The sequence below is a fragment of the Solanum pennellii genome, chromosome 9, assembly GCF_001406875.1.
Source record: "Solanum pennellii chromosome 9, SPENNV200".
Lineage (NCBI taxonomy): Eukaryota > Viridiplantae > Streptophyta > Magnoliopsida > Solanales > Solanaceae > Solanum > Solanum pennellii.
Window position 1 is genome coordinate 50,395,314 of NC_028645.1, and position 13,276 is coordinate 50,408,589.

Genomic DNA, 13,276 nt, shown 5'->3' on the forward strand with positions numbered 1-13,276 from the left:
GTACCAATTTCTCAAGAGTTGAAGTGTTTTGCAACGGGAGCTTACGACGGCTCGTCGTGGATGTGACGGCACGTCCTGCAGGTCCGTCACCGATTACAGAGAGTCGATTTTCAGTACCCAATTTCAGAATTCTAAGTATGCTGAAACGAGACATCTGTGACGGGCCGTCGTGCCTATGACGGTCCGTCGTGATGTCCGTAATCTCAGCCAATTTTCCAAGAATAAAATCTGCTGCTCAAAACGACTAAATAGGTCGTTACAGAGGTTTAAAATTAAATTTATATAATTAGGAGGTAAATAAATAAATTTTATAAAATTAAATAGATCAATAAAATTAGACTTCTGTTTATGTGTGTAGTTAAATTATTTGACTTCACGATGTCGATAGTTATTAAAAATAGATAATTATCTTAAGAGATACCAACATCTCGTGATCACTATATTAACACTTCTTTAAAAAAATGATAGTTCCAAAATCGAAGTCATCTCTTTCGCTCCTAAACGAGTTTGTATGAATAACATTTGCAATAATTAGGAACAACTAAGATAATTTATAATGTTATAGCTAAAGAATTAATATGCAATAACTGAATTTCTAATGTATTTTATACCTATATTGATAAATAGTACTTTTAATTAATGTTACCATGTCTACTAGTTATAAGATTTTAGTTCAGTGTAGGAAGAACACGAAGATGTTTATTCCATATTACTAAAAAGGTCATATATTTTTATCACAACCCATTCAAAATCATAACATAAATATCAAAAGTAAAAGAAAATAAACAAAAATATTTTTAAAAAAATCAAGACATCAACACATTAGTGGAATTCAACCTACATTTATACTAAAGTGTGATGACAAACAACTTTTTATGATTCTAATATAACGACTATGCATGAAATACTTATAATAGTGGTTACTCTTCTTCTTCTCATCCGAAACACTAAACAATATTATAAAAAGAAAAACCTCGCTTCAAAAACGATAAATACAAATGCAATATAATATTTTTATTTTAGCAAAGATTCTTATCAAATCACAACAACAACAATAATAATAGTATACTCAGTGTAAATTTTCAAGTGAAGGATGGTTCTTGTCAACTTGAATAATATAATATATAAATGAAGTTAATTCAGAAAGCGAGGTGAATTTTGAAATTCAGATTTTGGTATTCAATTTCTTTATCTTCTTCCTTTAAATTACTTTCCTTCTTTTTATTTGAGAGCTAACTTTTTACTGAAAGAAAATTTGTAAATCCAAATATATTTACACTCCACTTACCTCACTTTCCTCAAGTGCAACATCCTCTATTGACCTATCTCCTTCAAAATCAACATCTTCTTAGTAATCACCATGAATCTCTATAAATAACTCGTAGTAAAGGACCACAATTTCTCATTGTGTGATTCAGTACGATAACGATATGAAAAATCAAACAAATAGTATTTCCAATATAATAAATTAACACCTATCATATATCTAATGTAATCCTAATAGTCACCCATTGTTGTACAATTTAATTAATTGGAGTTTGGGATTTGACTAACAAAACTCTTGGTAAAAAGAGATTAGTCCTTGAGACCTCCTCTGTTCATCTTCGCTATAATCTAGGATGATATTTCTAATAATTACTATGTGACTCCCTACAAATTAAAATAAAGGACTAAAGAAAAATTGAAATTAAGATACATTGATAAATTAGGAAGGGACGAATATCTACAGTTATGTTTCATTTTGGTAATGTTTATATATTTTTATTACAACCCATTAAAAATCATAAAATAAAGTGTCATTAGAAAATGTTCATTTTCTTTATTAATAAAAAATATAAGTTAATGTTTAGACTTAACCAATATCAAGAACATGCAGAAATTAAGTTGGATAGAACATCATAAAAGTTCAGATAATTTGATGCAATTTCATAATTCAAGAGGAAACTTTTTTAATGTTTTATTACTTAAAAGAAAAAAAATATTTTTTTCATAAAATATCCTAAATTTCATACATAACATTCAACCTAAAATACATCTTCACATATAAAAATTTTCGACAACAAATGATTTTAAAAAAATGCTTACTTGTAAGTACTTAAAAGTATAAATTTTAATAGAATAAGCGAGCAAATCTGAAAAATTGAAGGAGAAGAAAGGGGCAATATAGTTTAGGAGAACACATATGGAATAAGAATGAAAAATTAAATTAAATCAAATTAGACTAAAGTAAGGAGTATCATAATCTTCACTGAAATCAACCTGAAAATTATATTCACTCGTCATTTGTCTAAAATCTTAATTAAATGCAAAATACTCCTGCAACAAAAATTTCTGAAAATGCAAATACATAAGGGGAAATGCCAATTATCACTTATTTTGCGTAGAAACAATGTTAGTTTCATGTCTATGGTCTATACATTGTTTAGGATGTCATGCTCAAATTGTAATTTTTTGCACATCATGATTAATAAACTTTTAAATTTAAAATGAAAAAGAGAAAATGAAAAGAGAAATGCAATGATTCCCAATTCCTTTTTGAGGACACGTGTTGATGAGAGAAATACAATGCTTCCAATTCGTTTTGAAGACACATGCAAATTAAAAACATAAATTTAAAGAAAAGTTCATCAAGAAAGTATATCCAAACCTAAAATTGAGAAACGATATGTTAATTAGTTGGAAATTTTTATCAAATCGTGAAACTTTAAATTTAAAGTTATGCAAACTTGAAAGAAAGAAATTTATCTATATAAACACATGAAAAAACTTCAATGTGACAATTCAAACGTAGAAAATATGCCAATAATGATGATTGAAGAGGAAGATAACCAAGTAACAAGAGGGGATGCAAAAAAAATGAGAAAAAGCCCATGTATTTATAGTAAACTAAGGGTAGTTTGAACATGCATTTTTTGTGTCTTATCTGAAAAGTTATGACCTTTCAGTTTGAAAAAATTAAAACTTATTGAAAAAAGTCACAACTAATCGAAAAGTCAGAACCCTTTGAAAAAAAGTCACGACTTGTAGGAAAAGTCACAAGTAATAGTAAAAGGAAAAACCTATGTTAGGGATATTATAGTAATTTAACATTCAAGTTAGGAGTTCATGATTTTAAGGTAATATATATATATATATATATATATATATTTATGTCTGTGTGTGTGTCATCGTGTTAGAGAACACGAAATGTATATGTGGAATCACAAAGTAGAGTATTCCTGAGGTAATAGATCGAAGCTAGGTTTATGAAATTGAAGGGGGGGGGGGTGGACCCCATAGTATTCAGAGGATGATTCAACTGTTTGAAAGATAATGTGCAGTAAGTGGATAAATAGTATTTAAGTTGTGAAGCGGAAAGTGATGGGAAATTGTGAGTGTAGAGGCTAAGAGGTAAGGATTGACTACTTGTCATAAGGTCCTAGTGGATGAGTGTTTCTGAATTTTATCCACTATTTATAAGTTAGTATAGTTAGCGAGCAATCATATTGATATTTTGGTTGATGAATAAATATTAAGCTTGAAATTGAGATGAGTATCTTGATCAAAAGGATGGCAACATAAGGGTGATGATGTTAGTCTTCAGATTTTATCTAGAAGACTTAACATAGAGTAGGTGGGGAATTGAGGTTATTGGGTTCAGTAGATATGAGTGATATAACTAAGAGACCCTAACATTTTGATAATGGTAGTGAGGAGTGGAAAACACACCACAGTAACAAGAGCATCATGAGGTGTACAAAGAGGGTATGTAATCATAAGAGGATAACAAAAACACCCTATAAACTAGCCTTAGTACTTGTTTATGGAGAGTTCGGCAGTAATGAGCTAAGGTTCTTCGGTGTGTTGGAGTTAAAGAGGGTGTATATCAGTTAGAGATGTTGGAATAGGTTCATTGCCTTCAAGTGTCAACTTTAGACCTAAGGGGGAGAGGATAAGATTGAAAATCAAGTCAAGTGTTGAGAATAAGTTAGTGACGAGTTCCAAAGAGTATGGGAGATGTCTTTTCAGAGTCCTTTTAGTAACGAATTAATGTTATAAAGAAAGGTTAATTATCCTACTGTGAGAATGATAGTATAATAATTTTGTCAAAAGTTATAAATAAGAAGGAAGAAGGTATTGAGGTTTTAATATGAGAAACAGTTAAGTGAGATACCTTAGTTGATTCCTAAGAAATTACTTAGTAGGAGTAGATGGAGTCATTTGAGTACAAAGCTTGAATGTGGTGTTGTTTAAACTTAGGTGGTTTTTATATGAGCCCAACGTGATGGTAAAAGGTAAAATTCTTGGGATGAGATTCTTTATGGAGAGGTATATACCCTTAACCTAAGTATTTGGCTTAAGCTTAAATATATTAAGAGAATGCCATTAGAAGCACACATTAGAAATATTAACCTATATCATACCTAGACCATCCTTCATTCGATGACAAATGATACCAAGGGGAAGATATTGTAACACCTCAGAAAATTTTGAGCTAAGCCTCTAACCATATTTCATTGTGAGTAGAATTTTACCTAGGATTTTAAAATTTCTTGAGTTTTAAGGTCACTAGATGTAGCCCTTTGAGTTCCAAAAAAAAAATTAGTTGGAAATAACGAAATCTAAAATTTTGTAAGTTATACTTAGGTTAAGAGTTTTGGGTCAACGTAAAACAAGCATAACTCTTAGTACATGATGAGTTAGATGTGCTACAATATTGCTAATGAAAGTTGTTTGAATTGTCTTTCAAACTCAACCATGATTGCTAAATTTCAATCTCCTAGTAAAATGTTATGACTAATTCACTAACGAACGTATGAACCTGGCATCATCTCCGTGATGGCTCTGCGTTACAGAGCCGTTCAGACTCCCAGATCGTTAAATTTATTTCTTCATCTAAATTTTCCTAAACATGTCCAAAAATTATTTTTCATAAATCAAACCCTCTCATCTACTACAAAATTTCTACGCTCAACGAATTCGAGAAACACTAAGTCTAGGGTTCTTCTTCATAATTTTTCTTAAAGTTCTTCAAGAACATGGTTCTTTCAGGTATGTAGGTTTCCATAGTATTGTTTTTTTTCACCCAAATGCCAATCATTTTAATTTCAGTGAAATTCGTTTTAGAATGTTTAAAGTTTGATGATCTTGAATTGTGTTCTTGGAATTGGTTTTGGTTCTTGAATTAATATGGAATTATTGAGGTCTTAAGGAAATCATGTTTATTTTAGAGTCATTTAGAGTAGATTCTCGTGTACATGGGTTGCATCCGAATCGGAAGAGAAATTGAGAAAAAAATAATCAAATTTAAGTGAATCAGGGGTAGAAAATGAAGAAGAAAAAGTCGGACAAAAAATAGGTACTAGGTTCGAGCCGCGGACCCGTTCCTCAGAAGTGAAATTTTTTTATCTCCGCATCGTGGAGAGAACTTGGAACCCACTATTTCCAAAAGAATTTCGGCCAGACATTATGATTCATCTCCGCGTCGTGCACTTGCCCACTTGACAACATTTTCAACCGTTTCTCATGATTAAATATCCCAAACACTTTTAATCATCACGATATCTTTCCTATCACAAATTATAATATTTCATAATTCAAATTTTAGTAGAGCTAATAGTCAAGTCTTGAGAGTTCTTTAGAACATTTTTGAGAAAGTCTCTATGAGTCTCTTTGAGGAGTTTTCTACAATTTTTAATAACTTGTTTTAAGACTCGAGAAAGTGACTATGAGGATGAGGAGAGTGTATTTATGAGGCTACATTATCATCATGATATCCTTCATATCATGAATCGTAACTCTTTAATTCACAATTCAAGTTCAAGAGAGAGTTAAGAGTAGATTTCAAGAAAGTCTTTGAGTACAATTGTGAATGCTTTGAGATCAACTATCAATTTGAACTACATTTTGACGAAGTAAGTATGAGAATGAGAAGATTTATATACCTAAGTTCCATATTATTATTTAGACCCTCGAGTCAACTCGTTCATGGACATAATTCTGTATGAATTTCATAAATTGATCACCTTTGAGATGAGTAATATCTTCAAGCTCTAAGTCATGAGTATTAAGTTTCTAATCACACAGATTTCAGCAGCTAACTGAATAGACATTATCTCTGAATACATATTAGTTTGAACGGGTAGCAGCACACAGAAAATCACCAGCAGCATCTCTAAACACCACAGCAGCACCACTCTTACCAGGATTACCTCTTGATGCACCATCTGTGTCACATTTAATTCATGGGACTACTACATGTTACCCATGAATCACTTGAGTTTAGTTGTTCATGACCATAATTTCGCATACACCCTATGAGTCTAGCAATCTAGAGATGTGTAGTATCATTAAGTCTTCAGTTTTAATACTAAGGTTATTTATTGCTGCTGTTCTAGTTGTTCATGTTCATAATTCCACATGAGCTCTACAATTTGAGTTCGAAATTTTTAAGAGCTTTTTAACGTTAACCCTTGAGTTATTAAACCGAGTTTTGAGAAAGTAAACATGAGTTTTGTGAAAAGACTTCTCTAAAATATTATTAGTATGGCTATCGAGTATGCCATAAATGTATGAGCAATATGGCATCTAGTTATTTCATCAATGTTTATATAGTATTACTTCCCGAGTCATCAATGATCATATTCTACTATGATTTCGAAGTGTATTTTAGAAAGAGTAGAGTTGAATTCACTTTTTTAAAATGATACATTGGAATTAAGTATTCCTAGAGTAAATGTTCTCACATTTAAAAGTGGAGGAAAATGATATTTCCAAAGGATATTTTAGGAGTTTGAGTAATATCTCTTTTTAGAGAATGATTTTTAGTAAAAATCACAAACCACAGAAAGAGTTATGTTTTAAACATTTGAGTTGAGTATATATGGGAAAGAGTTCAGATAAATCATGTCTCCGTAAACCATGTAACCAACGTGGGTATGAAATGCCATACTTTTTATAATGATTCCTTAATTATTTTTAGTATAAACTAGTGGATGAACTTAGTTTAGAGGTTTTATACCCCCGACAAGGTATAGGTGCCACGCCCCAAGCCTACACCCTAGTCGTGGCTGACATCCAATGACCATTGTTGGCCTTGAGCGGACCCTTGTCCTGGCGTACTCAACTCATCAGAAGACTTAACTTTACTAAATATAGACAGTAAAGAAACATTTTCAAGGGAAATACTTAGACTGCAATAGGTCAGGCAAAATTGACACTTATGTCTCATTGTTTACAATTGAAATAAAAAGAGCCAAAACTAACATTATTTGTCTATGAAGTCTGTAAAAGTACTAAGATGAATGTCTAGACAAAACCCACAACATTTTATTAAGAATGATTAAAACAATAAAAGAGTCCTCCGGATGCAAGGAGGCTCACCACTGACTCAGAGTTGTTCACTTGATCAACGGCACACCAAATGCTGATCCTAGTTACTTGCGTCTGCATCATGATACGATGCAGGCCAACTCTCATCAATACATTCAATGTAAGAGTATGTGAGTTGGGATGATAAACCAACATTTAAGCTGGAAAAGGAGTAAGAAGGAACACTTACCTTTGCTCTGCTCAACTCATGAATAACTACTCATTTCAATGTAATGCAATTTAAAAGTAATGTTCCATATAAAGAAAACTAACTGAAACATGTAAAAACTCTGAATGCACACAATGATACAAATAATCTTTGAGATGTATGTAAAAATACAAATATCTGATGCATATGAATATTCAATAACTTCTGTGAGAGCTTCTCTAACCGACAACCATCACTTAAGAGCTATAGTTATGATATAACATTACTCGGTCCACACTGCTCGACCATCCTAACCTTGCCATAGTATAGGACATGAACTTTCTAATAGATCCAATAGTATACTGTGAAAAAAGGTTCATCTAAAAAGTATGACTCTCTTCCACCCATGATGGCTCCATGGTTTCCATGGAGACTTGAGTTAATATGAACTCACATCCCCAGATCGGTGCTCAATACTACTCCCAAAATATACAGTCTCTTCTGTTTTTAAAACATACTGATTCTGTGGTTTGAGATTAGTGCAAAAAACCTTTCTTTAAAAGCTCTTTTGGAAACCATAGTTTCCCTGCTTGCTTTATTTGATAAAGCTATTACTTTTGTTTGAAAACTAGCGCGAAGAGTCTTTACTTGTTTAAATGTGATAGCATTTGTAACTCTTAGGGATTACTTAGTCCCCTTATAACTTTTGAGAATGAACTCAACTCTTTATTCTAACTTAACTTGTAACTTGAGCCTTAAAACAAAGTTTAAAATGTTTATTAAAGACTCTTGGAAATTTTAGGAACTCACTTTGACTTGCTTCTTAACTTTTATACTTGACTCTTAAGTCTAGTGACTTTGATCATAACTTTTCTTGAATTGGATTATGGATTAAGGGGTCATGATCTCATATTTATGGATTGTTTCATGATGTTTAGATGTATCTTAGAGTGTTGGATTCAATCATCCAATTTTATGGGTGAAACTTTCTGATACACCCAATCATCCACCTCAAACTCTAACGGCCTTCTCCTAACATCTAGTAAGACTTTTGGTGACTCTGTGTCGTTTTAAATCTCTCCTAAATTCACTTTCACCTTCTCCACAGGTTGGTGAACTAGGTCTGGTCCTATCAGCCCTGATTCACCAACTTCAAACAACCCAATAGGGGATATGAATCTTCTTCCATAAAGAGCTTCATATGGAGCCATTTGGATGCTATTGTTCTAAGCGACCTCAATGAGAGGTATGTTATCATCCCAATATTCTTTGAAATAAATCACAAAAGGACTCAATATATCTCTAAGGTCTGGATAGTATGTCTGCTTGTCCATCTGTCTGAGGATGAAAAACAGTGGATAAGTTCACCTTCGAACATAAACCTTTCTGGAGAGACTTCCAAAACTAAGCAGTAAATTGTGCATCCCTATATGAAATAATGGAGACCGGGACTCCATCAAGTCTTACCACTTCTTAAATGTACAACTTAGCATAATCCTCGGCCGAATAGGAATTCTTTACCAGCAAAAGGTGGGCTGATTTTGTCATTTTATCGACAATTACCCAAATAGAAGCATGTTGTCTGCGAGATCTCGGAAATCCTGTGATGAAGTCCATATTAATTATCTCCAACTTCCATTCTGGAAGTTCTATAGTCTTAGCCAAATTCTCAGGCTTTTGGTGTTCGACTTTCTCTTGCTGGCATTTTTGGGCACTTGGCAACAAACTAAGCAATGCCTTTCTTCATACCTTCCCACCAATAAACCTCTCTAAAATCACGGTACATCTTTGTGGACCCCGAATTAATGGAATATCTGGAGCTATGAGCTTCCTCCTTGATCCTCTCTTGGAGCCCATCCACCCTTGGTACACACAACCTACCTTGATACTTCACCACACCCTATCCCACTTGTTCAAAAGCTAATATTCTTTGCTTATGAACATTTGCCTTCAAGTCAAGAAAAGTGGGATCTTTTTCTTGCTTCTCTTTCACCTCTTACACTAATAATGACTCAGCCCCGTCATTCACCACTATCACTCCTATTGCGAAATCCATAAGTCTGACTCCCAGGCGTGCAAGTCATTGCACATATTTTGCTAACTCCCACTTTTCTTCTTCAACATGGGTTCTAATCTCATGGATAACATGCTTAGAGAATAAAAAACCACATTATCCTTACCTGGATGGTAAAGAATACTCTGTCATAATCCTTGAGTAATTCTAACCACCTCCTCTGTCTAAGATTTAGCTCCTTGTGAGTGAACATATATTGGAGGCTCTTGTAATAAGTGAATATGTAAACATGAACACTATACAAGTAGTGGCGCCATATCTTCAAATAAAAAACTACTGCAACCAATTCTAACTCATTAGTTGGATAATAATTTTCATTAACCTTCAACTCTCCGGAAACATAGGCTATAACCTCACAATTTTGCATCAACACACAACCTAAACCAACTCTAGATTCATCACACTACAACACAAAACCTTGATACCCTTTGGTAAGGTCAAGCCAGAGTGGTAGTCAATCTCATTTTCAGCACTTGAAAGCTTTTCTCACAAGATGCAGACCACTAAAACTTGACTATCTTCTAAGTTAGCTTGGTCAAAGAAGACGAGATAGATGAACACCCTTCAACAAATCTCCTATAATAGCCAGACAAATCTAAGAAACTCTTTATATCTACCGGATATATAGGTCTAGGCCAAACTCTAAACTACTATCTTTTGGGTATCAACTGTAATCCCATCACCCAAAACAATTTTGCCCAAGAATGCCACAGACTTAAGCCAAAACTCACACATGGAGAACTTGACATATAATTCCTTATCTTTAAAATTCTACAGGACTATATTTTGAGGTGACTAATATGATCTTCTTTATTCCTTGAGTTAATCAGTATGTCATCAATGAAGGTGATGAAAACCAGATCCAAATAAGGTTTGAAGACTCTGTTAATAAGATCCATGAATGCTGCAGGTGCATTGGTCAACCCGAAGGACAAAACCAAAATCTTATAATGCCCATAGTTGGTTCTAAAAGTTGTGTTTGGAGTATCACATTTTCTAATTTTCAACTGATGGTATCATTATATGAGATAAATTTCAAGAAACAGGATGTGCCCTGAAGCTGGTCGAAAAGATTATATATTCTTGCGAGAGAATATTTGTTCTTAATAGTCACCTTATTCAATTGACCGTAGTATACACACATCCTAAGGGAACAATCTTTCTTTCTCACAAATAAAACCAGAGCGCCCCAAGGTGAGACACTTGGTCGAATAATGCCTTTTTCTAACAGATCTTTCAATTGTTCTTTAAGCTCCTTTAACTCTACTGGTGCAATTCTATATGGTGGAATAGAGATAGGACGAGTATCCGTAATGATGTCCGTCCAAGCTATTTCTCTCTCAGGAGGGACTCCTAGTAGATCATCAAGAAAGAATTTTGGAAACTATTTTACTATACGAAACTGAAGGGAAGGTACCTCATCAATTGAGTCATTAAATAGGATTAAGGGATAAATACAACCTCTTGAAACTAACTTCCTCGCCTTAAGGTACTAAATGAAACGACTGTTAAGCACTTCTGAACTACTACTCAACTCTATGACTGGCTTATTTGGAATCTGAAACTTGACAACTCGAGTTCTCCAATCTATTGACGCACAACAGGAATGAAGCCAATCCATACCTAGAATGACATCAAAATCTATCCTGTTTAACTCTATTAACTAAACAATGGTAGTTTTGTGACTGACGAAAATAAGACAATCACGATAGAATCTTTCTACTAGAATAAATTTACAAATAGGTGTGGAAACACTGAATGGTTCGCTAAGTTGCTAAGTGGACACAAGGTTAGGTATTTCCCTAATATAAAGGGGAAATAAAAGGGTGGTCAAGCTCAAGCAAGTGGTTCAAATGAGGCTCCAAATAAGAACCACTTCTATGCTCTCTACTCTAGGGGTGAGCAAGAGACATCCCCCGATGTGGTGACCGGTATGTTGAAAGTTTTCTCTATTGATGTATATGTATTACTTAATCCTGGTGCTACTTATCATTTGTTACTCCACTAGTAGACAAAATTTTTGATATTTTACCCGATATTTTGCATGAACCTTTTATAGTGTCTACTTCGGTTGGTGAGTCGGTTGTTGCAAAAAGGATGTATAGAAATTTTCCCAATAGAGTTTCTTATGTTGAACTATCAGAACTCGATATACTTGATTTTGATGTTATATTGGGTATGGATTGGTTGCATGCTTGCTTTGCTTCTACTGATTGTAGGACAAGGGTGGTGAAGTTTAACTTTCCAAATGAATCCGTTGTTGAGTGGAAGGAGGGAAACTCTATTACTAGAGGTCGTATCATCTCTTGTCTAAAAGCATGCAAAATGATCTCTAAAGGTTGTCTATACCATATTGTAAGAGTCCAACATCTAGACCCCAAAATTCCTCCCATTGAGTCGGTCCCCGTAGTGAGTGAATTTCTGGAGGTTTTTCCTAATGACCTTCCCGGTAATCCTCCCGAACGGGAAATTGATTTTGTTATTGATTTCCTACGGATACAAAACCTATTTCAATTCCTCCTTATCTTATGGCTCTTGCCGAAATGAAAGAGTTTAAGGAATAACTCAAGGATTTACTACACAAAGGCTTCATAAGCCTAGTATTTCTCTATGGGGTGATCTGGGAATTGTTTGTGAACAAGAAAGATTGGTCTTTAAGAATGTGTATTGATTACCGCCAACTCAATAAGGTCACAATCAAGAACAAGTATTCTCTCCCTCGGATTGACGACTTGTTTGATCAACTCCAAGGGACAAGTTATTTTTATAAGATTGACTTGATATCGGGGTATCATCAACTTAGGGTGAGAGGTGGACATACTAAAGACGACATTCCGGACTAGATATGGTCATTATGAGTTATTATTAATGTCCTTTGGCCTCACTAATGCTCCGGTGGAGTTTATGGACCTAATAAATAGGTTGTTTCGAAATACCTAGATTTATTTGTCATTGTCTTCATTGACGATATCTTGGTATATTCAAAAAATGAGGGGGATCACATGAACCATTTGAGGGTAGTGTCGCAAGTACATAAAGTGTCACGACCAGAATCTAGACCACAGACGAGACCAGCATCATTGACCTCTAAGAGGTCGCAGACAAGCCTACATACGTCATTCTTACTTCAATAGGTTAATTTTAGCGGAAAATTCGAAACTTTTTGGTTCCTAACATGCTTACTATACATTCTATTACATATATAATTGTTCACCATCAACCATCTAACATTAAGATCATTAAATGAAAGAAGCAGTGTAATATAACGATAAAGATGTACTTGCCAAAATGGCACACATACAATGTCTAAACAAAAACCGGAAATAAACGCCAGTGGAACATACTCCACTAGCTCAATCCTACAACTAAGCTAGAATGTAAATGGGCAACCATCCTCGAAAGAATGAGGGTCTACCATGTACGGATGAATGCTCGACGTCCGGATAGCTGCAGCGTTGATCCTGTAGCTCTAGGGTCAACCTGCGCCTGCGCCTAAAAGTTTAGAGTTGCATAGGGTTAGTACACACTTGTACTAAGTATGGGTATATGCACACACACACCAAGGACATGCATGAGTAAGAATAGCTCTTTCCTAGCAACATGATTATAGTAGGTCAAGTCAGTGGACTTGCCAAATTGAGATTAGGAAAGTGAGTGACCTTTCCAAATTTGGATTAGGAAAGTGTATGAGCTTTCGAAATTTG